This window comes from Artemia sp. Qi Xiang Cuo, chromosome 12 (assembly GCF_049724085.1).
Source record: "Artemia sp. Qi Xiang Cuo chromosome 12, ASM4972408v1, whole genome shotgun sequence".
NCBI lineage: Eukaryota > Metazoa > Arthropoda > Branchiopoda > Anostraca > Artemiidae > Artemia > Artemia sp. Qi Xiang Cuo.
Genome location: NC_142805.1, coordinates 68,959,363 through 68,971,908, shown reverse-complemented (window position 1 = coordinate 68,971,908; position 12,546 = coordinate 68,959,363). Strand labels below are relative to the sequence as shown.

The 12,546-nt window shown below is 36.2% G+C and overlaps 1 long non-coding RNA gene across 2 annotated transcripts in view; it reads right to left on the bottom strand.

The window, feature by feature from the left end:
• Positions 1–12,546, bottom strand: part of LOC148946440 (uncharacterized) — a 260,044-nt gene that overhangs the window by 149,815 nt on the left and 97,683 nt on the right. Inside the window, exon 2 of one of the 2 annotated variants that reach the window (XR_016142635.1) lies at positions 3,312–3,434. The exons of the other annotated variant lie outside the window; for it this stretch is intronic. This is a non-coding gene — a long non-coding RNA (uncharacterized LOC148946440). The remainder of the gene's footprint in view (positions 1–3,311; positions 3,435–12,546) is intronic. 2 annotated transcript variants of the gene reach the window in all.

The following is a 12,546-nucleotide window of genomic DNA, read 5'->3' as shown; positions in this document are numbered from 1 at the left end:
AAAACATAAATTTAACAAATGAACAAAAAAACCAGAAGACTCATTTACAAAAAGATTTACATTTTTTTTTACTGTCAGGTACAACCAGATCTTTATACAAGAAAAGTTGATCAACACTCCAAAGAACAGCAAAACAACATTAAGGCTAGCGCTTTCTCAGCAAAGAGCCATGTTCCTTCCATGCATTACTTTTAACTGTTTCAAACAGTAAATTAAATCTCAAAAGGTTTCTCATCAATTAAAAAAAAATGCCGACATTTCCAGGAATTAATATCATTATATTTTAAACAATCAACGTAGTTTCATAAGTCTAATATGCTGTAAATTTTTATTTATTCCTTTATTTTTGAGAAAATTCTTTCAAATATGTGGAAAGTCAATTGGTAAATCACTTTCTGATTCGCTGCTTAAAAGAGAGCTTAAAAGATTACTAGATTTTTTTTTCTCAGTAAAGTACAAATGAATCTCTATCTAGAGGGTTTATTTGTGGTAATATTTGTTCCTTTATAAGTTTGCCTTGATTACTAATTTTAATTTTTGTTCGTTTTAGGTTTAATCAAGCAATCACTAGTAGTACTTGTTACTTTTAAGTTTGATTATTCATTTTAATTTCTGTTCGTTTTAGGCCTCAATACCGCTCTTTGTTTTCATTTTATTTTTCTTTGACTGACATTAAAATCTTAAATATTTTCCCCGTGACAATTTCTGAAATCGGAAAAGGAAATACAACACATTTTGCCAAATAAGACAACTTTTAAGTATTCAGAGAACAAAATAAGATTCAATAAATAAAAATAAAATAGATTAATCAATCAAGGGAGGCGAGGATAATAGAGTGTCTTGTCAAATCTCAGATGAACAAAATGCCACAGCGCCTATTTGATTACAGTAGCTTATCTTAAAGCTGATATGAGATAATACAATTATGCAAACCCTCCAATCCAACCGAACTAGGCAACCGTCTTCACCATGTTACCTCCAAGTCTCTATTTACTCACAATGTATAAGAAATTAATGCTTTCAAAAGCATAATACTCAACCGTCACATCGAAAATATTTTCCCGAAAAGACAACCGCCTCTCAAAATGTGTCCACCCCATACCGTTCCTCAGCCTGTAGTAATGTTTTTCCTCATCTCTTGTCTCATCTAGAGCTAAGCAAAAACAAAACTAATACGTAGCAGAAACAGAACAGCACATCGCAATAGTATTTCCCGTTTTAGTTTTTCTCTCAGATTCCACATTTCCTTATTCTTTTTTGTTGTTGATATGATTGTTTCTTCCTATCTTTTTACTACTGACTCTGTTTTTTAAATTTATTTCCCAGTTTTATTTAAATTTGCGTTTGAGGCTCTTGACTTTGCCTTGCATCTATACTTGGGACTCACTTTTTATTTTTATACTCGTTTTGACTCAAATACCAATTCGGCCCGTCAGTTCTTGTGATAGTTCCAAATTAGGCATTAATGTCTTATTCAATTACTAAGGTGATAATTAGTAATAGTCAGACAACTCCACAGGAGTCGGGAGGAGGGAGGTTGTACTTATTGCCCTGGAGGAGGGAGGTTGTACTTATTGCCCTGGAGGAGGGAGGTTGTACTTATTGCCCTGGAAGAGGGAGGTTGTATTTATTGTCCCGAGGGAGGGAGGTTGTACTTATTGCCCTGGAGGAGGGAGGTTGTACTTATTTCCCTGGAGGAGGGAGGTTGTATTTGTTGGGAGGTTGTACTTATTGCCCTGGAGGAGGGAGGTTGTACTTATTGCCCCGGAAAATTCTCAAATTTGAAGTATTCATGGGTCTTACTATTGAAAAATTACAGCCTCTACTGATCTACCAGACTCCAAAGCTGAGTAGCCAGGAGGGCTTCTTAGGAACTCAGAAAGACACTGGTAACAGTTAGTAGGAAATATCATTGCCAATAAGTGTACCGTTTTTGGTACAATTTAGATGCCCTGGTACTATGCGGTACATCTGAAAATTTTTAAGCATCAAAATTCGATTCTTTTGATGTATCATTGTTATTAAGCCTCTGTTTCTTAAGAGTTTCGGTTACTATGAGCCGCATCACTCCTTACTTACAGTTCGTTACCACGTACGGTTTGATATCTATTCAAGTTTTAGTTTATCGAGAATTCTCGTCTTCTTACGGCAAATTTTTAAGCTGCTGCTCAGACGGTACAAATTATTTTCTAGCGGTACAAGTTTAGCCAGCAAAACTGGTACAATTTACTTAAAAGCGTTGGCAACGCTGGTAGGCAATAATGCACGATGACTGATGAGGACAGGCCGATAATATCGGTGAAATTCTTCGCCGAGAAATGATGGCCTTCTTCACCCTAAAGTGTCGTCTGCATTGCACTGATTTAATGTAATGGCCATTTCATTTTTAAATGGGAAAGGATCCATGAGATTATTTGAACTCATCGTATAAAAATCTGCATTCCATATTTCCTTTTATATTAGGTCAGCAACTTTTTTTTTTAATTCATCAAATAAGCAACAAAGCAATTACATGCTAAAATGAGAAGAACTTTCCCTGACAAGAATCATTTCAAGGGGTTACACTTTCAATTGCAACAGAAAAAGCAAACCATTCTCTGGAACTGGTAATAAATCCTTCGGAATTTAAAAAACATGACAAATAAGTTTTATGGTTGTCGGCAGACGCTTCGGAATAATAATTTTCTTTTTCTACTTTTGGCTCAATAATATATAGCCGTTCTTTGCAATTTATTCCTCATGACGACACGTAATTGAATTTTGCAAAAGTCAAATTGACTATATCCACATTTCATTTGCTTTTTTTTGTATTTTATTCCTAAATTTCTCAGACAATCTGAAATTTCAGACATATTAATGATCAAGTCAAGAAATTTTGGGTGCATTTTGATGCCAAAACATCTCAGCTCTCATTGAGCCTTCAAATAAATACAGAATTAGCTCTAAGGGAGAGACGAAAGGAGGACGGAGGGAGAAATTGTTTGATAATCCCCAGGCATTTCTAGTCTTTTTTATAAGACGAAAGTGATTGGAGACTAACCAACCGCAAGAGGTTTTTTTTTTTGGGGGGGGGGGAATTTTCCACGGGTAGGTATTTTCTGGGAGGTTTTTTTTTTCCGTGAGGTGTTATTTTACGCGGGGTATTTTCCTTAAGGGATGCTTCTTTTTTTGCGGGGGGGGGGGGTAAACGGCGGCTCTCACCGTCTGTATACTGTATTTTTTTTTCCACTTTGCTTATTTTGTTGTTTTCATTTTGTGGTATTTTGTACGCTCGTAGTTGTTTATCGTTTGGTTTGAAAAAGTTTAATTACCTGCTTCAGTGGAGCTGACACAAAAGCTACTTTCTCTTTGTGTTCGGGAACTTTTGGTTTGACTTTTTTTTCTTACGTAGATGTATCAGGCCGTTCCTGAACGATGAGTAATAAAAATCTGTGCTGAAAATATCGGAACTTTGAGAATTTAGACAACAAGAAAAATCACTTTGTTGCGCTTTCTTTAAATTAATTAAAGAAATTCTTTCGAAAACAATTTTTCAAATAAAAATAAAGAGCCATATTAAACCAAAGAAATAAATTAATAATATATAAATTAATTCCTATAATAATTCTAAATAAATTCCTACAATAATTCAAACCCAAAATGATAAGAAACTGCGGTACTGTTTCGCTTAATGGTACACAACAGCTATAGACAGTCGAATGAATGCCGTGATGGAGACCCGTAAGCGGGTAATTGTTATCTAAATTAACTTAAAAAACTTTCCGAAAAATAACTTTTTCAAATAAAAGTAAAGGTCATTTTAAACTTAAGCTCAGCAGATACAAATACACTTGAAAATTCAAACTTAAAACGACCAAAATTACTATTAAAGAATAAATGAAACCCAAAACGGACAGAAATTAAATAAACAATCATAGCAAAAATATATAACAAGTAATAATATAAATGAATAGATAGATCTTAAAGCGAGTAATGCTTAGATTGAATATGAAAACCAAGCTTAAAACGAAAAAAAAATATTTTCCTATTGAAGCATAAATGAAACTTAAAAAGAACAGAAATTAAATAAACAATCAATGCAAACAAACATACAATAGCTATTAATGTAAACTAATAAATAAATCTTAAAACGAGTGAAACTCAAATTGAATATGCAAATCAAGCTTGAAAAGAACAAAAATCACTAGGAACAGGAGTGTGGGTATCACCTCCTTGTCTCACTGTGAAAGTCTAAAACCTACTGCGTCATTGGCGCTTTACTGAAAACTAATTTCAAGACAAATATTTTCTTTTGTACTTAATATTGAAAATAAACATTAAAATTATAGTAACATTTTGAACTGATGTGCTTTCAGCATTTAACATCATTACACATCAAATATTTAGTTTAATTTATTAGCTCTTTTTAAAGTTCTTCAAGACGGATATAGATTCACTACAAACAAGTGTTTGGATACTACCTCCTTTCTTAACTGTAAATAAAAACCAAAAGCCTACTGCATCATTGGTGCTTAACTGAAAAAGAATTATTTTAAAAAAATTATCTTTTCCAGTTCTTACAGCATTGACAATAAAATTAAAATTACAGTGAAATAAATTCTTGAACTGATGGATCTTTCAACAATTAATATCATTATACATCAAATATCCAGTCTGATGTTGTTTATACTTTCCACGACTGTCCAAGACGCATATAGTTTTCAGTAAAGCACCAATGACGCTTTAATTTAAAACTCTTGTTTGTTGTGATTTTTGTTCGTTTCAAGCTTGATTTGTATATTCAATTTAAGTTTCACTCTTTTAAGATTTATTTATTAGTTTACATTAATATATATTGTATGTTTGTTTGCATTGATTGTTTATTTAATTTCTGTTCGTTTTAATTTTAATTTATACTTCAATATGAATTTTTTTTTTTTTAAGCCTGATATTCATTCTCAATCTAATCCTTAATTAGTATAATATATTTCAGTGGTTTATAACATTACTTGTTGTGTGTTTTTGCCATGATTTTTTATTTATATTTAATTTCACTTCGTTTTGAGCTTCGTTTATTCTTTAATCGTAATATTTGGTTGTGTTGAGTTTTAATTTAAAAATGTATTGTATCTGCTGAGCTTAAGTTTAAAATGGCGTTTACTTTTCTTTGAAAACATTATATTTCGGAAAGTTTTTTCCATTAATTTTGTTCGTTTTTGACTGCAAAAAATTTCAAGTTTTTAAAATTCCTTATTTCAAAATCAAATTTAAAAAAAAATATCAAATATTCATCAAAGTATCAAAACTGGTATCAAAGTAACAGTATCAAAGTGAAAAAGTGGGTTTGTGTCAACCTCGGAGTTTTTATTATCTGATGTTTGAACTATTTTTAACAAAATGACTATCTCAAAATTTTTATCGGATGGGTTTGGGGAAAAGGTGTGGGGTGTTTCTAATTAGGCTTCGATCTGTTTTAACTGTTAAAAATTGATCTAGGACATTCAATTTTCAGTCAAATTAGCCCGCACTAAATCTTACATGAACATCCTTTCTATAAGAACCATATTTAGCCCCAGAATAAAACTTACAACGCCTGTCCCTGGGCCCTGGGGGGTTGTGTCGACCCCGGAGTTTCAATAACTTTTGACCCTTAAAAAGGGCACTAGAACTCTCGATTCCCAATCGAATGATCCCCCTTTGAAGTTTCTACGACGACCCCTACCATACGAAGTGCCTCTGGGGGAAAAATATTAATAAATAATAAAACATTGGAGCCGTATGACCTTTACTATAGGCTACGCTATAGCGTTGCCTCTGATATTTAGGATATCGCAGTACATGCCATTGAGCTGGAACCAACGCAAGAACTGAAGTTTGGTTAATGCTAATGAAATAAAACAAAATAGGATGAAAATATAATTGTTTAGAAACAAATTTCGGCTGTATATTTGCACATTAGGGTCGAGGAATAAGGCATAGCATATATTACATACGCAACCTGACCTAAGTACTTTTTTCCCCCTAAACCCCCCAAAAAACGAAATTTTAAATATTGTAAACGCAGTAACAAACCACGGTCTGCAATCCAATTCTCTATTGAAAGAAACCCGTTTGACTAGTTTCTTAAGCATCTTCCCTATATAATATATCGCGTGGGTTCAGCTAATTGACAAGTACCGACATCGCTTATATACCCTTTCAAAAACCTTCATGCAAATAATATTTTTGTTTAATTAAAACATCCTCCAAACTTCCCTTAAAAGTTTCACTTTAATACTCTTAGCGTTATTAGTTAGAGTAATCGTAGTAGTAATATTAGTAGCATGTTCCATGGAGCTTTCTGGCTAGTTTGAAGTCCTCCACCCACAACTTATCCTGAAAGGTCTAACTTATTAATGGAAGCCGTTCTTGAGATATTGCTGTGTAACCCTTTTGAGAATGTGTATAATCATAGTCAGTTTAATTCAGTTCAATATCCGCCGAAATATTCCTTGACAGCTTCACCTTAATACCCTTAGATTGCTTATTATCAGTAGTAGAGTTAGTAGCAGTATGCACATAGCACCTTTTATTTTCTTCAACACACCAAACTGTCCCTAGGATATTGTTGATGCGTCCTTTGGCAGCCAGCATATGAATGGCGTGATGGGATTCAGTTCACCTACCGCCCTCAAGAGTCCTTGAAGATTTTACCTTTACACAGTTCATTATCGTTAGGTACAGCTGTAATGATAGTCCCAGAAATAGTATTAGTAGTAGTATTAATAGTAATAGCACTAGTGCTAGTAGCAGCAGTAGTATTAACATATTGCCTTTTGGTTAGTTGAAGATTCCTCTCATCAAGTTCTAGAAGTTTCAACTTAATACAATTAGCTGTTGCTATCCCATTGCCGATATATCCTTTTAATTACCTATATGTTCATGTAGTGGCTTAATTTTCATCCTAATACTTTTAGCTTACAAGTGGTTGCAATAGAAGTAGCAGTCGAACTAGTAGCAGTAGTAGTTGTCTTAGTAGTAGTAGTAGTAGTAAATGTAATCAAAATAGTAATAGCATTAGCAGTAGCGTGCATAGGGCCAGATTTAAAACTTTGACGCTTAAGAACCAAGTGTTTTTGCCGCTCCGTTTTTGCACGATTTTCAGGGTTATTCCCAAAAATTCGGGGCTAATAGAAGCAGTTGACAGAAAACAACTGATGAGTGAAAAGTGATGAAAGAGAGGGGCAATAATGAACTCTCAGCTACCATTCTTGGGAAACATCTGACAGTTTATAAGCGACCCTGAAATTCCCGCGTTGTTTTAAAGTCACTTTTCTGTGAATAGGCAGCGTGGCGGCAGAGTGCACCTGGCGACGATAAATCACATCAGTCCAGTTTTTGTCAGGAAAAAATTACTCAGTGATAATTTATTGCTCCCCTAGGCATTATGCGCCCCTAGGTCCGAACCTAGGGATCTAGTGGTAAATCCAGGCCTGATCGTGCACATATTTGCTTTTGGTGAATTGACTTTCCCTTTAAGCACTCTCTACAAGCTCCAACTTAATACACAAATCGTTTTTTTAGATACGCCATTTTGAAAATCTGCATGCACATAGTGTCTTTTGATTTAGTTCAAGTTCCACCTCAAATACCCATTCTGTAAAATTTTCAACTTGATTAGCTTAGCCTTAATAGTGCTAGTTTAATAGTAGCAGAGGTCGTAGTAGGAGCAGTAGTAGTAATAATAGTGTTGAATTAGTAGTAGTAGCAACAGTAGTAGCAGCAGTATTAATAGCAGTAGTAGCAGGTAGATACCCCAGAAGTTTCATCTTGATACGCTAAGCCGTTCCAAAAAAAATTGCTGATACACCTGTATCAGCAATCTGTATGTTATTGCAAGTTACCAATTGTTAAAATTTAAGGTTTTTATAGAAGGGATGGTCCTAAAAACTTTGAAGAAGGCTCATTCGATTGGAAATTGAAAGTTCAAGTACAATTTCGAAGAATCAAAGGTTATTACAGGACAATCAGGACAATCAATTACAGGACAATCAGCATTTCCCTCTTAACCGACACCCCCCCCCCCCAAATACCTCCGATCAAAATAAAAATAAACATTTTGTTCAAAACAGTCTGAAAATCAAATAACCATGCCTTTGGGGTTAACAGCCCCACCAGCAGCATCTGGAGCAAGGGCTGTAAGTTAAGCTAGTTGCTCATTGCTAACACATAAGGTTTTTCTAGAAAAAATGTTGTATGAGGTTTGGGGAGGGGCTCATTCGATTGGAAATCCAAATTTCCAGTGCACTTTTTCAGAGTTAAAAGTGATCGGAGGGCTTCCATCCCAGCCTATTTTTCCCCAAATACATCCGATCTAAATTTGTGACGGCCATTTTATTTAAAACACTTTGAAGGTTAAATAACAATACCATAGTTAAATAACTATGGTTCATAACCCTATTGTGTTTTACCCAATGTAAGTACGGTGGTTGAGTTGCACGAGGGTTAAGTTATACGAGGGTTCAGTTGCACGGGGGTTCAGATGCACGGTGGTTCAGTTGCATGATGGTTCAGTTACACGGGGGTTCAGTTGCAAGGTGGTTCAGTTGCACGGTGGAAAAGTTACCCGGGGGTGTAGTTACCAGGGGTTACCGGGACATGGGTTTTTAGTTACAGGGGGGTACAGTTAAATGGGGTTGAGTTGCACGGGGGTTTAGTTACACGAGGGTTTAGTTAAATGGGGTTCAGTTGCACAGGGTTTTGGTTATACGGGGGTTCAGTTGCACGGTGGTTCAGTTACACGGTGGTTCAGTTACAGGGGTCCAGTTGCTTGGGGTTCAGTTACATGGTGGTTCATTTACACGCACACCATTGAGCCGAGTCACTTCTTACTGACAGTTCGTTACCACGAAATGTTCGATTAATAATAATAATAATAACATAATAATAATATTTTATTACCCGTCAAAATCAAACAAAAGAGACGAAGTACATAAAAATACAATAAAAAGATAAACGAAAAAAGAAATACAAGAAAGAAGAAAAAGACAAATATACAAGACAGATACAAAATACATAAAAAAAACAAGTCTTAGACACAATGTAATACTCACTAGCAGGAAAAGACTAGTTAAACCACAGAGAAAACAAAAACACATGGAGGATTTCTACTGGCGGAGGGTTTCAAACCACGGATGGCTTTTAACATTATTATTGAACTTTGAGATCTGATTAAGAATGGCTGAAGTTGAGTCTGCTATATTATAATTCCTAATAAGAAAAGAATTTCTGGACCAAAGCGGAAGATGAAGTAGAAACTTAGCCTTTTTAGATCGAAGTTTACGTTTATCGCACTCGGAAAAAAAAACTCTCCAAAATGGACTCAAATACAAAAAATGGGGCAGTGCAATTGCATTATAAAGGCGAAGTAAAACTTTTCTGTTGAACCTCAACTTATTTGAAACAATTTTACTATATGCAAAACCAATTCGCATCTGCATGATAAGCAATCGGCGGGTTGTTTTTAGAGTTGAACCAATAGAAAGGCCAAGGTAAGTAATGAACTGGACTGGCTTAACATTTGTATTTCCAAAAGTAATCGTAAAGCCATCGGGGACTGACTTCCAATTAAAAAGCAGGATTTCCGACTTTTCTCCGTTAAACTCTAATCCAAATCTGCTTAAAATCATTCTGGAGGATTTTAAAGTTTTCCTCTATACCCGAAACAGTGCGACTCAAATTAAATTTATCATCCGCATTTACAAAACATCGCAAGACACAAGTTGTTTTACATCACTCTTGCCCTCGGGTTATTGCATTATTAAATGCAGCAGGTGAAGTTATAGCGCCTTGTCGAGCCCCTTTTTTAACCGGGAGAACAGGATTAGTTTTTATTTCAAGATCCGGATGCTGATGCAGAAGCTTAAGCTCGGCTTTCAGATTTGCATACATATTTTTTAAAGGCAGAAGGGTTCTTTTTTTTACACGGTGCTTTCCTATATCCAATATAAACTCATCATGAATCACAGAGTCGAAGTCAGGTTGAACATCGTACGCCGCGAGAGACAAACTTTCTCCAGTTGTCTCGGCATCAACGAGAATAGATGCTAGGCTACGGCAGACAACGCATGGCAACAACCTAGACGCGGCAGAAATCCAAACTGTGAGTCCGGGCTATAACACTTATTTCGGACTTCATTAATTATCAAAAGCTCAAATATTTTACAAAAAGTTGTCGAAACCGTGATCGGCCGAAAGATAAACATTTCCCGATGAGGTTTACCTTTCTTAGGGATCGGAGTTAAAGCCCCAATACAAAAAGACGATCGAACTATTCCGGTGACGAAAATCATTTGAAATAACAGTGTAATATGATGAAGGAATAATTGTCTACATATTTTAACAAGGAACGCGGAAATATTATCTGAGCCCCTGGATTTCTTTTTCTTCAGGCGATTAATAGCATTCATTACACACTCTAGAGAAACCACAACATCAGAATCAGACGAACTAGCTAAAAAAGAATCTAAATCACACTTATAATAATCTGCAAGGCACTTTTTAGGGGCTGAGAAAACGTTTTCATAATATTCGACTCAAGTTGATTAAAGGATGTCATAATCCGGTATATTATTAAGGCAATTGCTCTGTGGTTTTAGCACCATTTTGCAAAGCTCATTGGGATTACTAAGAACTTTATAGGAATAAACTGACTGAATGGAGCTCCTATGCTTGGCAAGCTCATTCACGAACTGTTTTTTAGTCTGCAGTCTTATCTGATTCACAATACCAGATCCAGGAGAACCACAGTCTGTCAAAATTTTCAACCAAAATTTTGCCTTGCCACATGCTTCACAAGTGCTCGGTTCTTTGACCCCCCGATAATTTCCGTACCACTTTTAATGCGCTTAATAGGAACAGCCGCAATTTCGGCAACGGGCAAAGAATGGATCAATTCGGCACAGTATACATTTAGCAACTGAGTCTTCAGGAGGATACTTACAAAGTAGATCATTGGGCACACGGACTTTGTCCCAAGATTACATCACACGACTCATTAAGTTTTTGAACATTAGCCTAGACCAATTCGGTAGCTTAATCCAGCATTTACGCGACTCGGCGCTGTCCGTATCTTTTGGTAACTGAGTCTGTGGGAAATATGCTTTAAACATGAGTGGGACCTGGTCAGACGTAAAGTTATTATCCATAACAAGCACAGAAGGAATATTAACAGATTGTTTTGCTACAATATGGCCCAAGTTGGACGTACTTCAAGAGTTATGAATGTATGTAAATTTTTCACTTTTTGGCTCTGACGCAGAGATCATCACTCATAATACCGAGTAAAACACTTCTGCGACTTGACGCCGCGTGGTCCCCGAATTCCAGGTTGCAGTTGAAGTCACCTACTATAATACAATGGAGCTTTCCTTGACGAGCTTTTTCCAGGCATTTAGAAAGCTCAGACACACTAATTGCGAAGCAGCTTCCAATTTGTTGTCCCGGTAATCAGTGGGAAGATAGACGTGAGTTTTAGCCACGTTGCTTACTCTAACAGCAAGGTAGTAGTCCTCCGAATCCAAAAGGTCAGAGCTTAGGTTTGATCGAACGTACATTACTAAACCACCTGAAGGACGACCACAATCTTTTGTTTGCTTCGCAGGCACAGAATATACATTATGACAAGGTGAAACGTTTAACAAGTTTAAGCCATGTTCCATAGTAAAAAGCTCTTGCAGACATATTTAAGTCGCACTCACGAAGAAAATCAAGGACGGAAGTGGATCGGTTTATAAAGTTCCCATTGATATTCCAAGATATCAGACTATGTGATGTCGGGGGTTGCTCGGTCATGGCCCAGCAGTGGTCGGCTTCTGTTTAGCGACGGGGCGATTTCCACTGTAGCATGTGTGACCGTTTTTCTTACATACTACACAAAACATAGCACCAGTGTATGTATTGGATTTGCTAGACGCGTGGTCAGTTGCTCCACTGTGACCAAAAATGGTGAAATTATTACAATTGGCCGCAAGATAGCCTTCAGCGTGACAATAGAAACATCTTATTGGCAAAAACTTGTATTCTTCAACAGGAATTACTTCGTAATCAAGTTTGGCTCCGTCTTTGAGGAAGGAGTCCAAGTCAGCGCGGGAATCGAAGTAAACTTTGTAAGAACGTGAGCTTCCGATCCTGACTGCTCTGCAAGCGATACGGCTTGGCGACAACGCAACCAGAAAACTTGCGTTTGCTTTCAATCCAAGTTTGGAGAGACCTGACAACTCTTCTGGTATATAATCTGACGACAAGGGTTTCTGGAGATCAATTCCATACCTTGATTTTCTCAAACCAAATCATGTTCTGTTCACCAGCTCTTCTCTTCAAGGAAGGTAGAGGACGACCTTTTAGGCATTTCTTTGATATCTTCCTGAGCTTTTAATAATGAAACCGAACAATCTCGGTAGTATACCCTAAGCTGGCCCATCTTGCACCCATGCATTAGGCACATCCTATGAGTTCGGTCATGTAACTAAATGTGTAATTTGAGACTCAAAAGATAATTACAGTTGTAGTCTCCGCAATGGCAAAGGC